Genomic DNA, 22527 nt, shown 5'->3' on the forward strand with positions numbered 1-22527 from the left:
ACAGCCCTGAAGCAGCCACGTACAGTATTTCCCTCGTGGTACTGGAAAATTAATCCTTTTCATCCACAGAGTACTAGAACTGCATTTAACTATTTTCTGAGTTAGCACCACTCTTGAAGCTAGTGAAATGTCAGGATTTGGTCCATGATTTCTGCCAGGCTGTGATATGGTAAACTTAGGCTTATCCCTTCTGTGTAGATGAGGCCAAACTCTGTTTATGACAGGATATTGTTCCATATCTAACCTATTGCACAGGCACACTTCCTATCTTTAGTGTTATTGTCTAAACCTCTTACACTTAAACCCCATGTCAGTCACCCCAATAACATTGCAGTGGAGTGCAATATTGTCTTGCAATATTGTCTGCAATATTGTCTGTCAGCAAGACAAAATCATGTTTGCAGGTAACGTATCAACAGCTCTCCTCAGAGCTGAAGTCTGGAGCATTTTTAGGTGCTAGGGAGGTTCCACCTGTGGAAGGCTCTACAAAGCCAGTACAAAGCCCCTGCACTGGGGCTTTTGCTGGGATACAGCTGTCATTGCACAGGAGAACTTTGTGATTCACCCCAGTGAATGTGCTCACAGAAGTTTTTGAGAGCAGGTGAGCACTTTTCACAGCCACAGCAAGTGTGTGCTGCAGACTGGGGTGCGCTTCATGTTGGTGGCAGGGTGCCATCTCCCAATGGCAGATTTTGGTTGTTCACTGACGTGGGCGCCACACCATGTCCTCACCAACCAGCACAGCAGTGCCTCTGCCAGCTTGGCACTCCTGTGCTCAGCACTGAACAGCTTCACCTCCATGCCCAGAGCACTCTGTCACTGACCTTGGAGATGTGGTCAAGTAAACCTCACAGGTCCCCACTCTGGCTGCATGGAAGGGAAACATCCTCAAAATCATAAATGCCCATATATCCCAGCTCAGAATTCCTGTCCTGAGATGGGAGTTTTCCAGTGGAGATCTGTGCAAAGATACAGAGTTTGTGGAAACTCCTGTGATGTGTTTGCTTTCTACATGGGGTGGAAAAAACACATCTTATGATCTCACTCTATTGCAGAAATGCAGATGCTGCTACAAACTCTCCTGATATACACAGACCAAACACTGCCTGTCTTGTTAGGTTCCTGTTGGAACTCTGAAGCTCGGAGTTTTGAACTTTCTGTGCTTTCTGGCACTGACTCCCAAAAGAACACTGCTTTTGACTTGAGGCCTTGGAGAAGCCTCCCAAATTTGAGTGATGGAGTTAGAATCACTGGTGTGTAGTTTGAAGTGTGTAGTATCACATGGTAAAGGGTTTGGAATTTGGGGTTTTAGAATATACTAGTAGATATGCAACAAGATGGAAGTTCTGGGGAATAGGTTCTTCCTTCTTATTCCTTCTTCGTTTTAGGTAGATAGAAAGATGGTTGGATAGAAAGTATTGCATTGCATTGCAGGTCACAGGTGTTTGGTCATTGGGTCAAAAGTATAAATAATATAGATGTTAGCTTTTAATTGGATAGTTAGGCCTTAAAAGGCTTTGAAACAAGTGAGGTACAGCTCCATTTTTTCACTTTTGGCTTGTTAGCCAGAGGTGCTGTGGAACTCACTGTACTATAGATAAGAATTAATAAACAACTGAGTCCAAACACGAAAATCCTGTTTCCTGTGCTTCAGTCTTCACTCTGACTGAAGGCAGAAGAAAAAAAGAAGATAGCCATGGTTCCCAGCTCCAAAATGATGAATTTTGAAGCTCCTGGCAGAATTTATTTTGAATTCATATTCTAAAAGAGCAGAAACTGCTCATGCATTCCATTATCCCAGAAAAGCCTAAGAAACTCTTAGATGGTGACCTAGCCTGTAAGGTGCTGCTTTTGTTCAAAGAATTTCTTACACTGAAAGTTTGGTGCTTGCTTAGCTGCTTTGAGTAGCATGAAAATGTTGAATTATGTGGATGTCAGAAAACCATGATGAGGATTGTCCACTTGGGAAATTTTAGGGACATAACTTCTTTGACTAAACAGATGTGTAGCTAAACAGATGACAGATATGACCACCTATGACATGTCATTCCTTAGCAATGACCATGCAAAGATTGCATGTTGCAATAGCCTGTTTTGATGTCTCTGGCTTGCATCAACTGTAGCTTCCTCAGACTGCAGTCAATTCCCAAGATTGCACAAAGGTTATGGACTGCCTCCAAATTTCCAGTCTGAGACCACTGCTGTGTGCAGGGGTATAGTAATAGCTAAACTATATAATTACATCTGATCGCATTCACATCAGGGACCTCAGGACCTTCCATACATCTGCTGCTGGTCGGGGCTGTGCAGAAGCAGGATCTTTGGCTTGCTGAGCTGTGTCAGCGAGCCCCTGCTGTGTTGTAGGTGGAGAAGCTGAAATAAACTACTACTGTAGTTGCTGTAAAGCCCCTCCTGTTTTAGTGTACAATGTAGCAGTGAGCTACTCTGAGGAGTTTCTTAATACACACTTTGCCAGAGAGTGGCCAGCCAAGAGACTTTTGAAGCTGGCAGCCTGTAACCAGTCTGCATAAAGAAAGGGTTTGGGGGTCTGAAGCACAGTAAGGCCCAAAGCAGCTGCATCCCACAAATTCAAGCAGTGCTCAGGTCCAAGCAGCAATGACAGCAAAGCCTTTGTATCCTGCCTGGTCTTCCCTGCCTATGGACACCTTGCTAGCTAGCTTCACTACCTGCTGGGGGAAGCAGGCTCCCAGCAAAGAGAATCGAGATAGTCCTCTTCCACCCTGCCCAGTCCCACATCACTTAGCCTGACCAGCCCCATCAGGATCCCAATAGCTCTGGAGATGGGCAAGAGAGAAACACTAAAATTCTACTGAAGTAGAAATGTCAGAGGTCTCTTTTTTTCTTTTCCCCACAGCAAACAAGAAGAATCCAGTCTTTATCATTTGCTTATACAAGAGGGATGATTAGGACAGGGCAAAGCTGTGAGGCTGAGCAGCCCAGGTCTAATGGAGATGCATGTTATGCTAACACAGAGCCCTGCACGGTGCCATTTGTTGTGCTGCTGTTTGGCTGGGCTCCTGCAGCTCAGCCGTCATACAGCCACCTCTCACTCTCATTAATGCCGGATTGGGTTCCTGCCTTCGCTCCCCTGCTGCTTTTAATTATGCGGCCATCAGCCAAGGACTGCTGGGGAAAACCCTACCCCTCAGTTTGGATGTCAGCTGATCCTAACTAAAACATATGGCTCTTGGAGAGGGGAGAGGGCATAAAGGAAAACAGCAGAAATGGGAACAATTCACAGGAGAAAAAGGAAGAAGGTCAGAGGTTAAAAGTGCAATAGAGAGCCAGAGCAGGGAGCACCAAGCAGAATCTCACCATTTTTGCCCACCTCTCCCTACAAGCATACAAAGTGCAGGGAGAGAAATAGACACAGTGGTCCCCTCTCTTCATCCTCCTTCTCCTGGGGCTGCAGGTGGTCAGTGTGGCCCAGGCAAAGAGGAGGCTGCCAAGGACTTGTGGCATAGTGGGCCTGTATGAAGGCAGTGAGAAAAATATGCAGCCCTTGGGGAAGATGGGAGAGGCACTGAGGCACGCCAGGTGCACGTGTGCCAGGTTCCCTCTCATGCTATAGTAGAGATTTGTGTCCAGGAACCCTATAAACCATGCTGTGACCATGCCTGTGCCTGCTGATTCTGCAGGGTGTGGACTTGGCCCATGGAACTATCAGTCCCACTGGTGTCCTTCAACATCTTCTGAAGGTAAAGGTTTACTCCACTTGGAGGCTGGAAAATGAAGTGAGTAGAGACTAATCACTTGTAGTTCAGAAAAGATCCAATTTTGTTGACACCTGCCAGGACTGTTCTCTGGAGAACTTGGATCTCTCTGCCACTTGCACAGAAGATGTGGAAGATGTACAATGGGGACTGATCAAGGGCATCTCCCCTCTGCCCCTTGGTGGTTGCAGGAGACCTGACTTCTCTGAGCTGGAACAAAATCAGTAGCAGAGACAGTTCTGGGCACCCTAGTGTCCCAGAATAATATCACAGATCATAAGCAAAGGGACACGCGAGGCTGGTTCTCTGAGCTGTGCTGATGTGGGCAAAGGAGGCTGCCATGGAGGTCTCCACACGCCCCAGGTTTGTTCTTCAGCACATGCTGGGATCAGCACCTCCAAGCCCCCTCCCAGCAGCCCTCTCGCCTTGCTGGACAGAGAGGCAGGAGTCCCTGGCAATTGAGAAATCCCAGTCTGGCAAGGCCAGCCCAGAGGCACTTGCTGCACTGGGATATAGCCCCACTACTGGGTGATATTTTCAGGGGCAATGACAGCTGTGTTCCCAGGCATTCAGACACAAGGTCAGTCTGACCCTGGTACTCCTTCCTATTGCTCAGCCCCAGGCAGTTCCCCACACAGACCCTCTGGATTGCTTACCAACCTCCAAAGAATCTAAAAAATCCCTAAAAAGTCCCTAAAAATTTATATTGTCTGCACATAGAGTCTTGGGAAGGAGGCAGGCCTCCTGAATGACAGGACAGTGATGGGCTGACCATGACCAGATGCCAGATGCCCACTCAGCCACTCTCATTCCCCCGATCTCAACAGGTCATGGGGAGAAAAAAAATCCCCTTGTGGTCAAAATTAATTACAGTTCAACAAGAAAAGCAAAAGCTGCACATGGAAGCAAAGCAAAACAAGGAATTAATTCACCACTTCCCTTTGGGAGGCAGATGCACTTCACAGGCTGCTATGAAAAAAGTTAACTTCCTAACTCCATTCCTGACAGACCCAACACAGACAGTAGCCACAGACAGTCTTGTGTATTTAATGTACACACTTGCAATTGTTCACCTTATTTTTTTTCCATTTTTCACACTCTGCCATCACACTTGGACCTGGGTCTGTCTTCCAGGTGATATGGAAGTTCTTCAAAGCCATCATGTCAGCTCCATCATCTATACAAGGAATGAACCATCCTCAGATATTCTCAACAACCCCAGGAGTGCTCCCACCCACAAATGCCCATTTCCCTTGTGCAGGTTACCACAAACACCTGCAAATGGGCCATTACACAGTTCTGTCCTCATACACACCCATTTGTTCCTACCACAAATACAGCTCTGACATGAAGCTGAACCTCTGTGCTGGCAAGCTACTTAGCAACATGAACTCTTAACATAAATTAGGCTGACTGCACTGGTGAGCAGCTCCTACAATAAAAATCACTGTTACCTTCCCTTCTGGCTTCCCATCCAGACAATGGGGCAGCCTGGGAGTCATGTTAGGTCAAGAGATGTAGAAGTCTGAACTAGCTGCAGCTGCCTCAAACAGCTCTGGAAAGATCTTTTCCTCTTTGTTCATTTTTGATCCTGTTTTAATAGGCAAGAGTAACTGGTTTAAAGCAGTACACAGAGTCCCTGGGAAACCCCGGCTGGAGCAGACACTTGGCTTTGTCCGATGCCTGGGCACCTCATGCAAAATGGGGACTTTGTATTTGCTTTTAGAAGATAACCAATTCATATAGGAGGTTCATGAATATTCAGCTTGTGCTTAGGGGTGGGGAGAACAATCCCTAAAACAAAGAGGCAAATTTTTTTACCCTTCATTTGGGGGAATGTGTTTTTCCAAGCCTAAGGGCTGCAAGTAGCCTGTGATCCTTTTCTGTGCAGGATCCATTAATGACCAGTGTTTTTCCAAGCCTGAGCATGCATCGCTGCTGAAAAATAGATGCAGTCAGCGAGGGCTTGGGGTTAATGTTTCTGGATGAAGGAGAGTTTGGAGGTGAGTCCAAGAACATAAAGAGCCAGGCTGAAGTCAGCCAATCATGCTGTTGCAGTCTCTCTGGCTTTGTCCCCTTTCTGTGGCTGTACCTGCCCTGGGAATCTCTAGCAGAGAAGTCTCCCAGCAGTGGGAAGACATATGGACATGTCTTTTGCTGCATAGCTACTGCAGTTACTCCTCTATACAATGAAAAACAACCAGTGAAGATTCTGTCTTCCCCAAAGAGGTTTGTCAGTTGCATGCTATTCCCAAACCTACATTTAGCCTCCTCCCTCATTTTCCTTGCACAGCACACATTTTAGTGCTCAGAGACACTGCCTAGGTGTGGTAACAAGCTACCAATAACTAATGATTGTGGCGTGTTTGTCTATCTGCAATGACCCCGCATGTGTTGTGGACTCAGATGTTCCACCCCAGGCAATATGCAGCTGATGAGCAGGAGTTTGCCTATCACAGTGACCTGGGTGCATTTCTAGCCTCTTGTATACATACTTTTCCAAACAAAACACTTGGTATTGTTTACAGAAATTTCCAAGTAAAATAGGCTTTCCTTGAAAAAGTGAAATAAGCTTTCCTATTAAAAGTGCTCCTTTGCAGTATAAGTGTACTTATACTTGGGTTGTTGCTGCTCTGAGTGCTGTCTTCCCTCTCCTTCCCAACCTCCTTCCAAAGTGATTACACTGGTAACACTTTAAAACACAGCCTTGTTTTCCTTGTCTTTCTTCATCCTCATGGGAACTCTCCTGTAACTGTTCCATGTCATCCAACCAAAGCAGCAGAACAAGTTGGGTGACCACTGTGTGACTGATCACCACCCTGCCATGGGGAAACAAACAGTCAGGGCTGGGGCTGGGCAAAGTGGGCACTGTTTGCACCAAATGAAGGGGGTGTTACTTTTGTGGGTCTCTGGCCTGGTCCCAAAACTGTTCCAGTGGTGCCAGGTGACGTTGGTTGCTGAGTGCATCAGTGCTATCAGGCACCTGCCTGGAGTGGTGTGTGCTGGGAAAAAGCCTCTCATCTTTTCCCACTTGCCAGGAAATGTGTGCAACACCAGCTCCTATTGACAGGCCTTCCTCCACATTTCCACCTGCTGCCTCTCTTTTGTAAGCATGTCTGTGAGCTCCTTTCTCCCCTTCCAGCTTTTACCTTAGGACCTCCATTTTTTCCTTCTGTTCAACTCCAGATTTTTCATCCCACCCCCTACTGCAACCCACCATTTCCCCTGCCTCCTTCCAGCCTTGTCCTTTCTTCTATCACCATCCCTCTTCTGTTTTTCCAGGTGAGAGGCTGCTCAAGCTGTCCACCTGCTGACCAAGGGGGAGTAACAGGGATTAAGGAGAGACATAACACAGCCCATGGGCAGCAGGATCTGGTGCAGGAGAGCTCCTTTAGCCCCCAGCAGTGATGGAGAGGGCTGTCAATGTTATTGTTGTGTTGGCATGGCAAAGGTGGGAGGAAGGAGGCAGGGGATGTAGTGGGTGCAGGGTGGGGGAATGGATTTGAAACTTCAACTGCCCCTTTGTGTTCTCACCTCCTCCAGTTATCTGGTGCCCTGTGGAATTTATGATCCTCCCCCCTGCAAAGAGCTGTTGTGTTTCAAGTCACAGAGTGCCTTCCAGCCCGGTGATAGACCAGCTAGCCTGCTCTTTAATAACCTCAAAGGGCATAATGAGCAAAGCCAAACTTTCTCCCAGCAACAGTTTTAGGAAGACTGATTATCTCTCTTTTACAAGTGGGAAAACAGTGTCAATCCATTCCAAATCCCCGTGGTGGAGCTGAGCTATGGATACAGCCCATGATTTATATGCTATTCTAAGGCTGCTAACAAACTCTTTTCCTTTCTCCCTCCCTACGCTCACTGGACATTTGCCCAGCTTAGGGAGAATAAAGAGACTGACCCTTGTCATTTGAAGAGGCAGAGAACAGGTAAAGCAGAGGAGAATGGGAGCAAATATAAAAGTCAGACAGAAAACTCCCATCTCAGCAGCAGGAGTTGCCATCTAGGTACTGCTTTTCAGGTACCCCAGATGAGGGACTTTAGGATTCTCTGCCTGATCTGTTTCTCGACTCATTGCTTTGGTGTGTCAGGAGGCAGGATGAGAGGATGCAGCCCGTGTAACAGCCAATTGGAGAACCACAGCTCCCAGAGCAGCTCTGCCAGTGATGGATTAAGCTGTGAATTATACAAACAGAGTAGCCCCTCAGTGAAGCCCCAGTGCTAGCAAGCATGAAGGGCAGCCCCTCACTCCATCACCCTCTGCCAGGTTCACTGTTCAGGGTCCACCTTTCCCTCTCCTCCAGCAAGTTCACAGTGGGATGGGTCCCAGGTCAGCCCTGGAAGCAGACTCCTGAGCACCTGTGGCTTCTTCTGATTAAGGGACACACAGCTAAGAGGCACTGGGAATTAGAGATAAGCTCCAGCAATGGGAGCACTTCTGACAGCCCTGTAGCACTGCTGGAGAGACAGATGAGTGCAGAGATGTGGATTTCACAAGCCCTGTTCAAGGCTTGAGGCACACCTAGCTCTGGAGGATGGAGTTAAACCGTGAGCACCTGGGGATGTGGCAGGCTGGCCAGAAGTCCTCTGAGGAAGGTGCTGATGCAGACACCTGCACACTGAGTCAAGTATACTAAGTGCCCCAGCTCCTGGAGCAGGTGCACAGTTGCAAGGTATCACATGTTCCTGGTGGCTCCATGCCCTTTGCCAGCTCAGCCAGGGGTGGAAGGACACAGACCTCAGACAAGCAGGATGCCTGGCAGGTATTGCTTTCTCCAAATACCACCAGCCCAGTCTGCTTTTGCCTGCGCACCTGGGGTGGCTTTTACTGCATCGGTACAAAATGCAGCTGCGCCAGTGCTGCTGTGTGCAGCCTGAGAGCTGTTTGCCTCCACAGGTCACCCCAGACACCCTGCAACCCTCCCTTTCTGTATGCAGCCTGAGGGCACATCAATCCACCCCTTCTCTCTGCTTGGGCATGTCCCGTGCCTTCAGGCTGGAGTAGGAAGCTACAAGACTGTTAACGCCCTGCTCCCTGTCCCAAGAGATAAATGTACAACTGTGTTCCAGCCAAGCAAAGCCTGCTGGCACTTGAGATCCACACTGGCTGCTTGTCAGAAGTGGCCTCCTCTGTCTATTACCTGTGTATCCAGATATGTAAGTCTTCCTCCTGGATGCTAAACTTCAGAGGTCAAGCTGCTACCTGTGAGGTTCAGCTCTTGCTGTCGCTTTCTTACACATGCCTCTCAGGTACTCAGTTACTATGACAGGGACACATAATATGGAGACTTATTTAATTTGCATTTATTTTTGTGTTTCTAATTATAAAACATGAAAGGCTTCTTCTTCCATAATCTCTGATAGAGCAGTGCTGACATCCCATCAGTGGGATTTGCAACAGGATAGGCTGGGAGACTGCATGTTTATTGGATCAATTTCAGCTTGCCTTCTTCATGGCTCTGCCATGGCTTCTCTGGTTACCACAGGTAGATGTGCTGAAACCCAGAGCAGTAATGCACACCATACCTTCTGCTGTCCTTGCTGGTGGGATAGGGAGAAGGAATGCCACCTGGAAAGGCTCCTTCACCTCTGCTGTCATAGAGAAGTCACACAGGCCTTGGTGCTGAGACCTGAAACTCAATCTGTAGACATGACCTTTAGGTAAATCAAGGTGAGTGTCCCAAGTTTCTAATTCTCGTGCATTATTAATGTCTTGCTCAGGAATTAATGTGGGTCGGGCTCTGCTTATGGGCCCAGGTGTACATTTCAAGTGTAAACTTTTCCAGAGTTCAGAGATGGCTAAAGGCAGGATTTTGTCTCAGTGTTTTTCAAAAAAAGACTCTATGAAGTAATGACCCAGTGACAAGTATCCTCCTTGATTTTGTTTCTATTCCCTCACCAGGGAAATTGTTCACTTAGGGTCACAGTGAGTTATATGTAGGGACCAGGATTCAGACTTACGTTTGCACTATATCAGGATAAAGTCTTGGAGAGGTGGGTAAAAATTTTAAGAGAAAGCAGCAAGCTGGGCAGAGGGCTCAGAAAACATGACCTCTGAGGAAGATGTGGTAGACTCAGTCATGTGCTCCTCTAGGCACAACTGTAAAAGTTGAGATGCATTATTCACCATGCCCATGGATACAAGGCTGGCCTAACTTGATTTACAATAAAGGTGATTTATGGTAGGGATAGGGGCAATATTTTCCAGTTTTTAAGGACTGCTAGCGTTCCAATAAGTACCTACAGACAGTGCTTCTGGGCTACCACCCATCAGTCTTTAAAAACCTGTCCTGACAGCTGGGGAGGGTGAGGTATCCTGGATCCTGTCTCAGAGCAACAGGAGGCTTAGATCATCGTGAGCTAATCCGTGAGGCAATTGGGCATGGCCCATGGCCTTTTTGGAAGAAGGCTTTTAGGAATGCGTTCAATCAGCATCCCCTTCATTCAGCTGGGTGGAGCTGGGTAACAAGAGCCAGAGATGTCACAGCTAAAGAAAAAAGGAGAAAGGAGAAAATGTGAAGGGCACCTTGTATAGAAGTGCATGGTGCAGTGGGGAGCTACAGTTTTCTACTAAGGATATAGCTGGAGTTTCCTAGGCTCTGTGATGAATCCTCATCAATTAGTACATGGTGTTTGAGACTTATGGCTAGAAGCAGGGCAATGCCTGTAAAGGAAAATTTGACCTCCTTCACAGTTCAGGCCTAAATCCTACCCTTTGGATCAATCTTTTCTTTCTCTTCCAGACTTTGGGTAGAAATCTAGTCTTGCAATCCGAGTGGTGTAAAGGTCTAATAAGTGTGAGTAGCACTATCTAACTGCAGCTATACAGTGCTAAGCAAAAAAATTAGGTGCATACTTGGATTACCTTTTTTTATTACACTCCAATGTTCCTTCAAGGCATTCCCTTTTATAGAGGCCAACCCAGTTCATACTCATTAACTCAGATGGACTGACAGCGAGGAGCTCGGCTTTCATGTCCCAACCACATCAGACAAACAAAAAATAATTCTGCATCAACAGAGACACAAGCACTGCATGCCAACAGGAACCAGAGGTGTAACCTGCATACACTTGCATGGTTGATTTTCACCCCATCCTTCCCTGACCATTACATTCACTAATGACATTGCATCTGCAAGAGACATTTTGCAATCTACTGCCCTGTTCCTGAGCAAAGAAATGAAGCTCCACATGGCATAACAGGAGAGTGGAAATTTAAAGAGTTAACAGCACAAGATTGAATACCAGTCATGGCCAGGTCCCTCTGAAGTCCTGAAGACCTTCAGATGAAGAAAGGGAGCTGACATCTTTTAACTGTATTCTAGCTTGCCACACCTGCCTCATGGCACCCTGCCTGGTGGCACCCTCCCCATATATGATTACTCTGATTACACACCCTTCCTTGTTCTGTGATCTTTTTTTTTCTTTTTTTTTTTTAATTTTTCTTTTTTTTTTTTCCTCCTTGCCATATTATAGGCTGATTTCAGGATTGCTAGATGTTCATAGAGCAAGAAAGCACCTGTGTTTTCCTGTCAAGGACTCCGGAAGTACTGCTAGACTCTAGCTGACCCTCCACTGCTGCCTGTGTTGGCAATATTAACAAAAAGTTATTTCCAAAACTGAAGTGAAGAGCCAACTCCCAGATTGGAAGAGCAATTAAAAATAAAATCTCACTCCTCTTTTACCCACATAATTTTTCCTTTTCTTCCCCCCGCCCTCCCCTTCCACTACTTCTCAGGGGGTTATGCCCTTTTATCACCATGTCTGTTCTCTGTCTCCTGGGAGAAGTAAAAACCCCAGCATGACAAATCCATCTTAGGGTGGAAGCTCTCCCCAGAGCCCCAGCACACTGGTGAAATCCTATTCCTCAGAGAACCACCCACTTCACTCATGCTAAAACCATTGCTTGAAAGAGCACATAAAACAATTTGTTACGCAACTCTCAGAACACCAAATAACCCCTTATTTATAGTATATACACACTTGCAGCAATAAACCTCCCTTTTGAACTACATTGGTCAATATAGATTTAAAAGGCTTTTCCTATTTCAGTCAACATCTCAATTTATTGCTTAAGCATTCAGTGCTTTAGCTGGAGAAGACCTGGTTGCATGACTTCTTGTAGGACTAGGTGATTAGGTTTGCAAAAACTTCTCTAATGTGGTTCTCTGGGAGGTGGTACTGCTCCATTTTTTTAATGCCAGTTTCTTGCTCTATATGTTCAGCCTACATCAGGAAACCTGTCTTTTGAGTTTGGAAGTTGTCCTGGGTTACAATATAAAGATGTGCCCAAAAGTATGTATTCTATCACCATCTGCTGAAACCAGGTGGGTGATACTCATCTCTGTGGGAGATACCCTCTGCTAATGGGCCATCTGTTAAAAACCAGGTGGGGCAGTGTTCTTTATCTTTCCCACAACCCATCCTTCCCCCAGGAAGATATCTTCTGTTAATGGGCCATTGAGTCCCACTGCATGACTGATGAAATGACATCACCCCATTGTGAGATGCTCCACCCAGGGGGAGGAGCCAAACATTTCCTACCTAGATAAAAACTGAGATTTGGAACACCAAGGCAACTCTTATTCCCTGGTTTCCACAGGACAAGAGCTACCAGACCTTTCTATGGAGATTACTACTTCAACAAGACTACTTCATCTGGACTGCTACCACCACCCTAACTTGCAGGGTGTCAGTTTGTATTCTGACTCTGTCGGTGATTTTCCTTTTGTACTATTGCATGTATTTTATTTTTTCCTATTAAATTGTATTTCTGACTTGGAGTCTCTCACTGGTTTTGCTTTCAAGCCAGCACAGAAGTATACCTGGAAAAAGTTGTCCCAAAAGTTAAGGAAGAGGATAAAGGCTATTTCTTCAAGCTGCTGAGCAAGATTAAAGAAGTATCTACAATTGAAAGGCCCTTTCTGTGATAGGTCCAGCCTTTAAGGACAGCAGCAGAGCACCAACCACTTGCAAGCATTCCCCTCCATGTCCATTGCAGCTTCTTTGGTCAGTCAGCAGAAATGTTTTCCTGGGCACTACATCAGCCTCCAGAAGCCACAGATTTCTCTAAGCTCCCTCCTTATGATGGGCAAGAGAGCCAGACAAGCTCAAGATGCTGGGTAGGTGCAGTGCCCAAGCCATCCCAGTCCTGCCAGTCAGCAGCAGCCTGAGCTCCTCCAAGAACCACCACAGCTTCTCAGCTCGGGGTCATCTGAGCCATGAGGGGGAACCCTCTGCCCTATTCCCCAGTCCTGCTGGCCAGTGTGGAGGTTTTGGTTTCTTCATCAGCTAGTTTCATGGAATCACAGGATATGCTGAGTTGGAAGGAACCCACAAGGATCATGGAGTGCAGCTCCTGGCCCTGCACAGGATCATCCCCAAGAGTCACATCCTGTGCCCAAGAGCATTGTCCAAACATTTCTTCAACTCTGTCAGGCTTGGTGCTATAACCACTTCCTTGGGGAGCCTGTTCCAGTGCCCAGCCACCCTCTGGGTGAAGAACCTTCTTTTCCAAATATCCAACCTAAACATTGTCTGACTCAGCTTCAGGCCATTCCCTCAGGCCCTGTCACTGGTCACCACAGAGAAGAGATCAGTGTTCTTTTATTGCAGTGACCAAAACTGCACAGAGTATTCCAGGTCAGCCCCTTGTTATTTCAGCTAGAGAAGAGCTGACCTCCTCTAGATCTTCCCCAGTCCTTTCCATCTCTTTATTGCTGTTGACTTCTGTAGGCCAAGGAAATACTTTCTCTTATGCCTTGGTACAACACTTGGTGAATGATTTGCATACTTTTATGGGCTGTGTGAGCCCTTGCCTGGAGATGCAGGAAAAGAGGATTGCATGGGTGTGACATACATTAGCTCTTCAGAACATACCTCGGGGGAGGCTGTCTGGTGAGTTAGGCAATACCCTTGGAGAGGTTTGTGTGCACACTGTAAGGGTAATAAGGTTCAAAGAATGAAGGCAAGGCTGGCAGTGTTTGTTACTCTTGTCTTCCTACTCACTGGCGCATAAATGAGAAACAGCATTTATGTAGGAACTGGAGGCTTTCTCATTGTCCATTGGGATAGACTGGAGATTACTCAGGCTGTTTTCTTCACCACTTCTTTGCAATATATATACATATTTCCATGCATTTACTTCAGTGATGTCTTAGTCCTAAAATTTCCAGGTGTGAGTATTCCAGAAGAGCTATCCAAGTAAACCTTCCTTGTGAGAGTACTGCTTTTGCTGTCACAATAGAGTTCTCTTGGTCTAGCTGATTTCAATACGTGAAACAAAAATGTTTACATACTGGCAAAAAAGACTTAAGTGGATTCAACTGCATTGCACTAAGGTTCTTGTCATTATGAAAATTTCAACTTACCTGCCAAAGGAAAAAGCTGTTCCTTAACAATATTGTTATTCTGGCAGAAAAAAAGCCTGTCACAGACATGTCTTAAAATTAATTTCCAAAAAATTCAGATATTCACTTAAGTCATGATTATCCTCTCCCACTAAAGATTTCCAATTTAAGTGGAAACCAGGCTTGAAACAAGATAATGCACCCAGCAGTCCATCTGATGATTCATATATACATATACATATATATATATATATATATATATATATATATATATATATATATATATGAGAAAAAAATCCGAACTCTGACACAGCCCTCAAATCAAAATAAATTCCTCACCTTTTTTAGAAGTGAGAAAATTCAGCTTTGAAAATGCTGGATTTGGTTGGGGTTTTGGGTTGTTTGGTTGGGTTTTTTTCTTTTATCTGCAAGAGGAATCTGCTGGATTTGAGCACTATATCAGACGATCTTGAGACTTAAGGGTGGATTTCAATTATCCAGCCCAGTTCTATCACTAACCATAATGGGCTTTTTGCATTGTTTTTTGAGGACATGCCCATGCAGACAATAGCTATGTGCTGGCAAGCCAAGGTCTAAATGTATCTAAATACCACATAATCATTAAAAAAACCACACCAGGGGATGGGGAACTGGGCTGTTGTACTGCATGTACTTGGCAGATACCTGTGCACTGTGCAGAGCATCGTCATTTGGGGGAGCACAGCACGTCCTCCTGGGACATGCTATTCTTCAGAGCTGTTCCCCGATCTGCTATCTCCACTGTAATTGCCTCTTGGAGTGTTAGATGTCAATGCTATGGCCCCAGGGAATGCTGCTTTTTCTGCAGCCTGTGGGAAAGAACAAAGCGGACATGAAGAGAGCGCCTGGAGCAAAGCACACTGGTAGACATCTCTCGCACTTCATGAGGGGAAAACCCAAGCTCCAAGTCAGCAGACTTACCGCAATTTCAGGTGCTGTTAACACATTAAGGTCCTGGTACACATATGTATATCATGGAAATAAATCTGCACTTGCCCAAAAGCAGCCAGTGCCAGAAGGACATAGAAAAGAAGCATCAGCATTCTGGTGAAGAGCTGATGATATCCCACTGAACAGAGGCTGGACTTTCAGGTTTGCCTGGAACCGTGTGATCCTAATCAGAATATGCGCAGATCTTCCCCATGAAGTTTCCAAGGAGCCTAGCCAAGACAAGTTTTTGTGCAATTCACTGCCTCTAACTTTATCTTATTGAAAAGTTTAGGTCTTTGAACAGGGACAAAGTTAGTGGGGAAACATGGGGTCTTCCAGAGTGACACATCACTCTAGGATCAGTGGTAGATATCAATAGCATGAATTGCTCTTTGGAGAGGTGCTTTGGAGTGAGTTCGAAAATAGCACACATTCAACCCTGGCCCCTTTGTGGTGTGTTTCACTCTCCCTCCTGTACTATGTAGACAATGATGACATGATGAGGCTTTTAGTATGGCATTACAACTGGAGAGTCACTTTGCCAACGGGGTAAATCCATGAGTGGCAAATGCAGTGCATCAGAGCAGCTAGGAAAGTGCAAGCGAGCTCTCGGGAGGGTGTACCACATGCACATCTTAATCATGGCAAATGGGCAGCATCCTGTCCTCAGCCTTGAGCAGCTACAGGAACGGATGCATTATAATCCACATGATCTTCCCTGGCAATAATTTGTTCCCATGTGTGTGGTATGTGCCTCTATCAGCTGCCAGCTTGTACTTTTGCTAATTTGATCAAACACAGGACCAATTTTTCCTGATCTGGGTGTAATCCCTCAGACAGAGCTATCACTGCCTCTGGTCTATGTGCAACTCTTATCTAGAGCAGCCAGAAGAGCGTAACAACTGCATGATAGTCTGTCTGGTACAATGGGCAGCCCCAGGAAGAAAGGACTTGCTACCCTGTTCCTCTCAGATGCATAGAGGGACTGCCAAAGTGCCTTGATGGGGCAGGGGAGTGCCTGGAGCAGCCTGAAAATTATAACTCACCAGCATATCAGTATATGTCCTACAAGTGGCCTTGTAGCCATCTCAGCACAGGGCTGTAAACCCCATTGGCCTGCAAAGCCCCCCAGGGCTAGAGAGGGTGGAGGAAGCAATAGAGCAGCATCCTCCCCAGAGCTTGCCCTTGGCACCTGGCTCTGCCCTGCCAACACAGACTTTGTGACCTGCATGCCCAGAGGAGGTAACACAGGTCCTTCTCTGGTTTTAGCTTGAGCCATCACTGCTCTGCAGGAACTTTTGGAAAGGCACTGAGCTCCCTACTGCTCTGCAGCTGGGCCATTGCTTTGCTCAGCACATGGCCACAAAGGGGTGCTGGGCTGACAGTGTCCAGCTGTGGTCCTGGGGGTGTGTCATACACCACTGCCCATGATCCACTCAAACCCTCTCTTTGCAACACGCACTGAAGCTGATTAAAGTGTGAGAGCCTATGTGTCCTCTGGTCTTTACACAGAGTAAGCAACAATAGAGGCAACACTTGTTAGGACTTTGCTCTAAGTTTTACAGATCTAGTGAACTTCATCCACAGTACAGGTGAAACTGCAGGAGGCTACTTTTTAAGGTCTCTTGTTTGGATTCTGAACATGTAGGCACAAAATTTTTAAAATGACACTTTTGTAAAAGCCAGTGACCTTGTTAACTATGACTGTCATCTGAGTTTTCTGTCTCACTCAGCAATTCTCTCCTTCTAATTAATTTCCTTACTTTTTCCATGGGGTAATATTAAATTGTGTTGATAAGAAGCTCTTTTCTTTTGCCCCAGAACAGTGATTAGTGCAAACGGAGAAGTTTTAAAAACCTTGAGAAGAAAGACTTTATGCAAACAGGACTTGTTACAGAAGTAAATTGTAACAGAATTAAAATTCTGTTGAATATAAGGAAGACTTGAAGCAAAAATCTATAGCTGGTCACTGTTTTGCTTGCTCATGCCTATTTGAGTTGCTCTGGGCAGTAAGTACTGTGAATATAACACATCTTTGGGCTACAGCCCATCTTCACAGAACAATTTTGCTGCTGAATATGCACTTCTTAATAAGGGTAACTGCTCATGTCAAGATTATAATGATACCAATGCACTCATGCCATGGACTGCAACCTACTGTTGTGGCAGTTCTCTTGTTTATTTTCCCACTGCAAGAACTGGAATTAAATTTATTTCTTGGTGAAGCTTATTTTTGCTGGCTTTCTTTCTTAGGCAGTGGAAGATTTTATGGAGCTATCTTGTCCATTTCAAAAGCTTTTTTAAATCATCCTTTTCCCTCAAGTTACATTGTCCTGAAATAGCCTTGTATTTAAACATTAATCATGCAAATGTGCTTCGTGTTTTCCAGGGTACAAAACTCCCTCTGCAAACACAGTGTAGAACTGTGAATGGGCACCTTCTAACCAACTTGGCTCTGGTTGGTGTAGGTGACATTCTTGCTCTTTCCTACATTCTTGTGCATCTCAGCTAAGATAACAACCAATTTATCTGCACATAAATTCCAGGAGTACTTCTGAGTGTTAGGGATTAGGACCGCATGCAGAATGTCCCAAACCCAGACTGGTGTGAGACTTGCGTGTTTCACAGCCCCTTCCCCGACTCTGTCACTTCTGCAGGACCCCAGGGGGATCCTACTTGAGGCTCTGCCTCTGTTCCTCAGGAAGACAAGAGTATTTCCTTAGCAATTCCAGGTGGGCAGGATGCTTTCCCTAACAGTGAAAAATTTAGCCATTATAAGCTATAGGAACTATAGCTGATTAGCAGCAAACCTGGGGGCTCCTGTCTCCCACACTGTGGTGGTAATACCAGTCTATGACAATGCTGTCTTGTGCTGGCAGTGCTGTTTGTGTGGATCTGGTGCAAGAGCAGAACTCCAAATAAAAGACTTCATGGGAAAAAAAAACGGGCGATGCTTTCTGCATGTTTGTTTCTAGTGGGACTGGTTTTCCAACCTGTTTCAGTGTTTGTCCATAGCACTTGAGCCCACATAGCTGCTGGGAGAGATGGGAAGTGCCAGGGCACCAAAAGGAAAGGCCAGGGAATTGTGTTGGTGAGACAAAGATTTTGCCCTGCGAATGCTGATGGATGTTTTGGGGACATCCAGGGAGTCTCAGACTCCTGAACAATGAGATTACCCTCCCTCTTTCTTATTGAGGCATGTACCTGAGGGATACACCTTTTATCGCTTGGTTTCTTCTTACCACATGATTTTTAGACAATTGCACTTCAGGCACTACTAAAATATCTCCTCTGTAGTATTTGCCTTATCACAATACTTGGCTTTGTTACTTCTGTGGCTGGATTCTTATAAAAGTGAACCTGTATAACAAGTGACTCCATTTCAGAGCCCAATACTATGAAACTTTTCTCTCTTATCCTGAGGCTGTACAGAAGAACTTCCCTGGTTTGGGGAAAGAAAACCTGCAACAAATTAGTGTTCAACAACCAGTGCCTTCCCAAAGCTCAAGCACCGCCATGACAGTTTGATAACCAGCTGAAAAATGTGTCTGATTTAAGAACCAGAGTGGGAGTCTGGGCCTTAAAAACAGGGTCCTAATCCATAAGGAATTACTGCATTCTACACTTGTCCAGAGAGCCCACACAGTGAGGTAAGGTTGCAGCATGCTCTCTCTCCTTCCTTGAATAAAAAGTGCCTGCTCTAATGAGAGGCAAGTCCCTGATTCAGCAAAGCACTTAAGTGTTTTGATGAACTGGGGCCAAACTGAACATCTTGTGCAGAACTCAGTTGTCTAGTGAACAATATCAAATATTTTATTCATGGATGCAGACTTAAATGAAAATTAAAGACATGGCTATTTAAGGCCTTAGGTGCCCAAACTCATATTGTTCATTTTTTATTGTCTTAAAGTAATCATTTGTACGGGAAAAGAAGCAGCCACCTCCAGAAAATCCATCCCTGTTATGCTGGGAAGAATATTCTCAGTTCTTCCTCAGCACCTTGTCAATTTAATGGCATATGTAGCTTGCTTAGAAACTTGTCACATTCAGGCTGTTTCAAATCAACAAGTTCCAGTCAGTACCCTCTCTTTTCCTACCAGGAACACTGAGCTTTAGTACCCTTATTGGCTGCTAAAGGTGTGGGCAAAGGAGGCACAGCCTCCAGTAGGTCAGATCAGGTATTAGAAGGGTCTTCATATTGTGCCATCACCCTTACTTGGCCATCAGTCCCCAGACATGGCAATGAGCTCCGTGCTGACATCAGCCACTGAGGCTGCAGCCAGCAAGGGTCCCTGTCAGGCTGCTCTTCTCACTCCAACAACCTGGGCTGTCCTGCTGAAAGGGTCTCTCCATCTCAGAGAGCACCAGCCTTGGAAAACAAAGCATTATGGTAGGTGAACACAAACCCGAGTCTATGAAAGCTTTCACTGAGCAATGTTTCACCTGAAATGCTGGATGGAGCAGCATGCTGTGACTAAAGGCTGCACCACAGGCAAGTGGAGAGAGCAGAGTTTGGACTTTGGCACATCCTGACTTTGTGGTGTTTCTCATAAGAAACATATATTTTCCTAATGAAAATTTTCAGTAGAATGTTATCTATGCCTTTCGTATATTTGAAAATATGTCCATAGATACCAAAATGCCAAAGAGAGCTGTTTCTAGTATGGCAACACACACTTTATTTTTTTCTCCTTGTCCACCCTACAACAACAATCTTCAACACCCTTTTACTTATCAATACACCCACTTGTCCTCTCAGTTAGGCAGAAAACAGTCCAAGTACAGACTAAAAAAAAATTTTAAAAAATCTGGCATTTTTCACCAGCTTATCTATACTTAGATGCAACCACCTCCCCTGCCTATGCAGATGCAAATGGGAATAAAACAAGAAAAAAAAATTAAAGAGTACACATGCGGACGTTTTTTGCTAAACCTTATGCTCTCTTAAATCTATTCCCATACAGCTACTAGTGCTCAAATGATTTCCAAAGCAGGCATAAGTTACATGGCACTCAGTTTATCTGCTCTGGAATGGCAAAGTGCACACACAGATATACACTGTGGTTCCAGGGAGTCTAGGGATTTCAAAGGTGCTTTATCTTCCAGATAACTCACTGGCAAAGAAGGGTGAATTAATAACAGTGTTGGTAACTAAAACTGGAATGATAGGATATGAGTATGGGCTATAAAAAAGAAGTGTCACTTAAATGCATGTTATAGATTTGTTCAGAGCAAGATATTAATCCTTTATTTTCTTTCTTTTTTCATTTGTGGATTCCTAAGCATTTTCCCTGGAGAAGCATAAATCCTTGAATTGTGTGTTTTAATCTATTGGCAATGGCTTTTTTTCCCTGTGCTCTCACAGCATCACCCCCCTCCAAGTAGTCTTTGGGGAATCTGTGAACCAGAAGTAAAATCCCATCTCCTAGCAGTCAGACAGGAACCACGCTCCCCTAAATCCCACACATTGATCTGATTCACTGCATGACTCTTGTAAGCCTCCATCCACCTCCTCTCTGAGAAAACACAAAAGATCCACAGTTTTTAAGTTCTAGGGCTGAGGCACTTTGAACTTAGTACAGAGAAAGGCTGAGTGGCCAGAGTTCCTACTTACGGAAGTGCCAAGTGCACAGGAATTTTGTACAGGCATAGCACTGAGGCACTTGAAATGATGGGAATGCTGTGTATTTGTGCCCTTTGCCTCCGCAGCCTGTGACACCATCTCTCTAAAGGAGAGTGAATCTATTTATATGCAGTGGTAGAGGCCGGAGCCCTCATTTTCACCTTGTCATGTTTTTGCAACACTATTTGAATGACTTGGAAGGCTTCAGAAAAATACTAAATATTGTAAAAAATGCAAAATGTTTGTCTCCCTCAGCCAGGGGGAGGGAAAAAAAGTGCCAGAAGCTTAGCCAAACCTGATGGGGTATAGTGGATCTTGATCTTTGCTTTACCCCATAGTTAGATATTGTTCCCCTCACCCCCCTTTTAATGGAGTCACTGCCTTATCTCTTAAAGTGATCTTATTAAAGGCAGGGGACAAGACAGCAGAGGCTATGAGGCCTGTAAGTACAGATGGAAGGTTGATAGAAATACCATTTCACACACCTTGTCTTCTCTGTTTCCCCTTTGAAGGTGGGTGGTCTTCAAAAAAGCACAAACCCCTTTTGACCACTTCTCTGAATCACATTGACAGAGAACTCACGGTGGAGATGTCACAGAAAGAGAAAACAGATGAGAGATGGCATTATTTCCTATTCTGGGGACTACCCACTGCTGGCATCCTAGTTTTCCCAGCAAATGCAGCCCTAGGCTGCCGTAGTTGTGAAGGTGTATAGATTTGCTTCTCTGTGTTAAGCTACATGTAGTCTATTACTGGAAGCAGGAATATGTTTGAGAGCAAGCTAGCATATCTAGCAGCAGGAGCAAAGGGCTTTCAGACCCTTGGACTCTTAACTGGAACCTGCTAAACCTTTTCTGCATGCCAGCCTTCCCTCGCTATGACTGTTCTTCCGCTCTGAAAATGGCCATAATAAAACTCCTTACTGTAGAACAATCCCTGCTTCTCAAAGTAAAAAATGTAGCAGCAGGAGGACCTTTTGATGTCTACATCAGCAGGCATTCACATAATGCCTTACACTGCTTAGCTAAGGCTCATCCTTTTCTTTTCAATGCATCCCATGCTACTTACCCTTGGAATTCGACTGCTGTGCAGCAGCCCACAACCACACCACAGCTGCTATCTGAGGGGAAAACAATATATGGTGGCAGATCTGCAAAGTAACGGTTCAAGATTACTCCTGGGATGACCTGGAGTGGGACTAACAAGCCAACAAGCAGGAATTTTCCAGTATGAAAGCCTGACTGGGATTTCACCTTCTGGCAGGAGTGTCGTTCCCTGTATGTTATCTCTGCTTCTCTCAGTCACCCTGCCAAGGTCTCAAAGAGTTTGTAATTGCTTGTAGATATTGAAAACAGAGCTCTCCTGATTTTTCTTAAACTAATCTCACTGATACCTATTATGGAAAGAGAACACAAGCATTTCCAGTGCAGAACATTACAATCTCTGCCTGATTTGATGTAATAAAATTTCCCTTGACCTGTATGGATTTGTTCTCCATTTAAATCACTGACAGTGACACTGAGACACTAATCCAGGTTTAGAGCACCACAGCTGCATGCTACGGTTTTGTATTATGCAGAAATGACAATGCATCCACTACCCCAAGGAAAAGATGGGTCAAACTGACAGTGTGCCAAATCAACTACACTGGTTAGGTAGCACTTCAAGGGACAATATAGTGCAGAAGTGGTCTGAAGGTCTTTTTTTAGTGTCCTATTGATGCTGCTTCTTCACTGCCACAAAGAAAGAATGCCAATTTTGGTACCGTGTATTGCTGTTCAGGAGTAAAATGCTGTTGAGGAGGGAAAATGAAATGAATATGTGATTTCAGGCTTTGGAATTTTGACCCAGC

This window comes from Cinclus cinclus, chromosome 2, assembly GCF_963662255.1.
Source record: "Cinclus cinclus chromosome 2, bCinCin1.1, whole genome shotgun sequence".
Taxonomy (NCBI): Eukaryota; Metazoa; Chordata; class Aves; order Passeriformes; family Cinclidae; genus Cinclus; species Cinclus cinclus.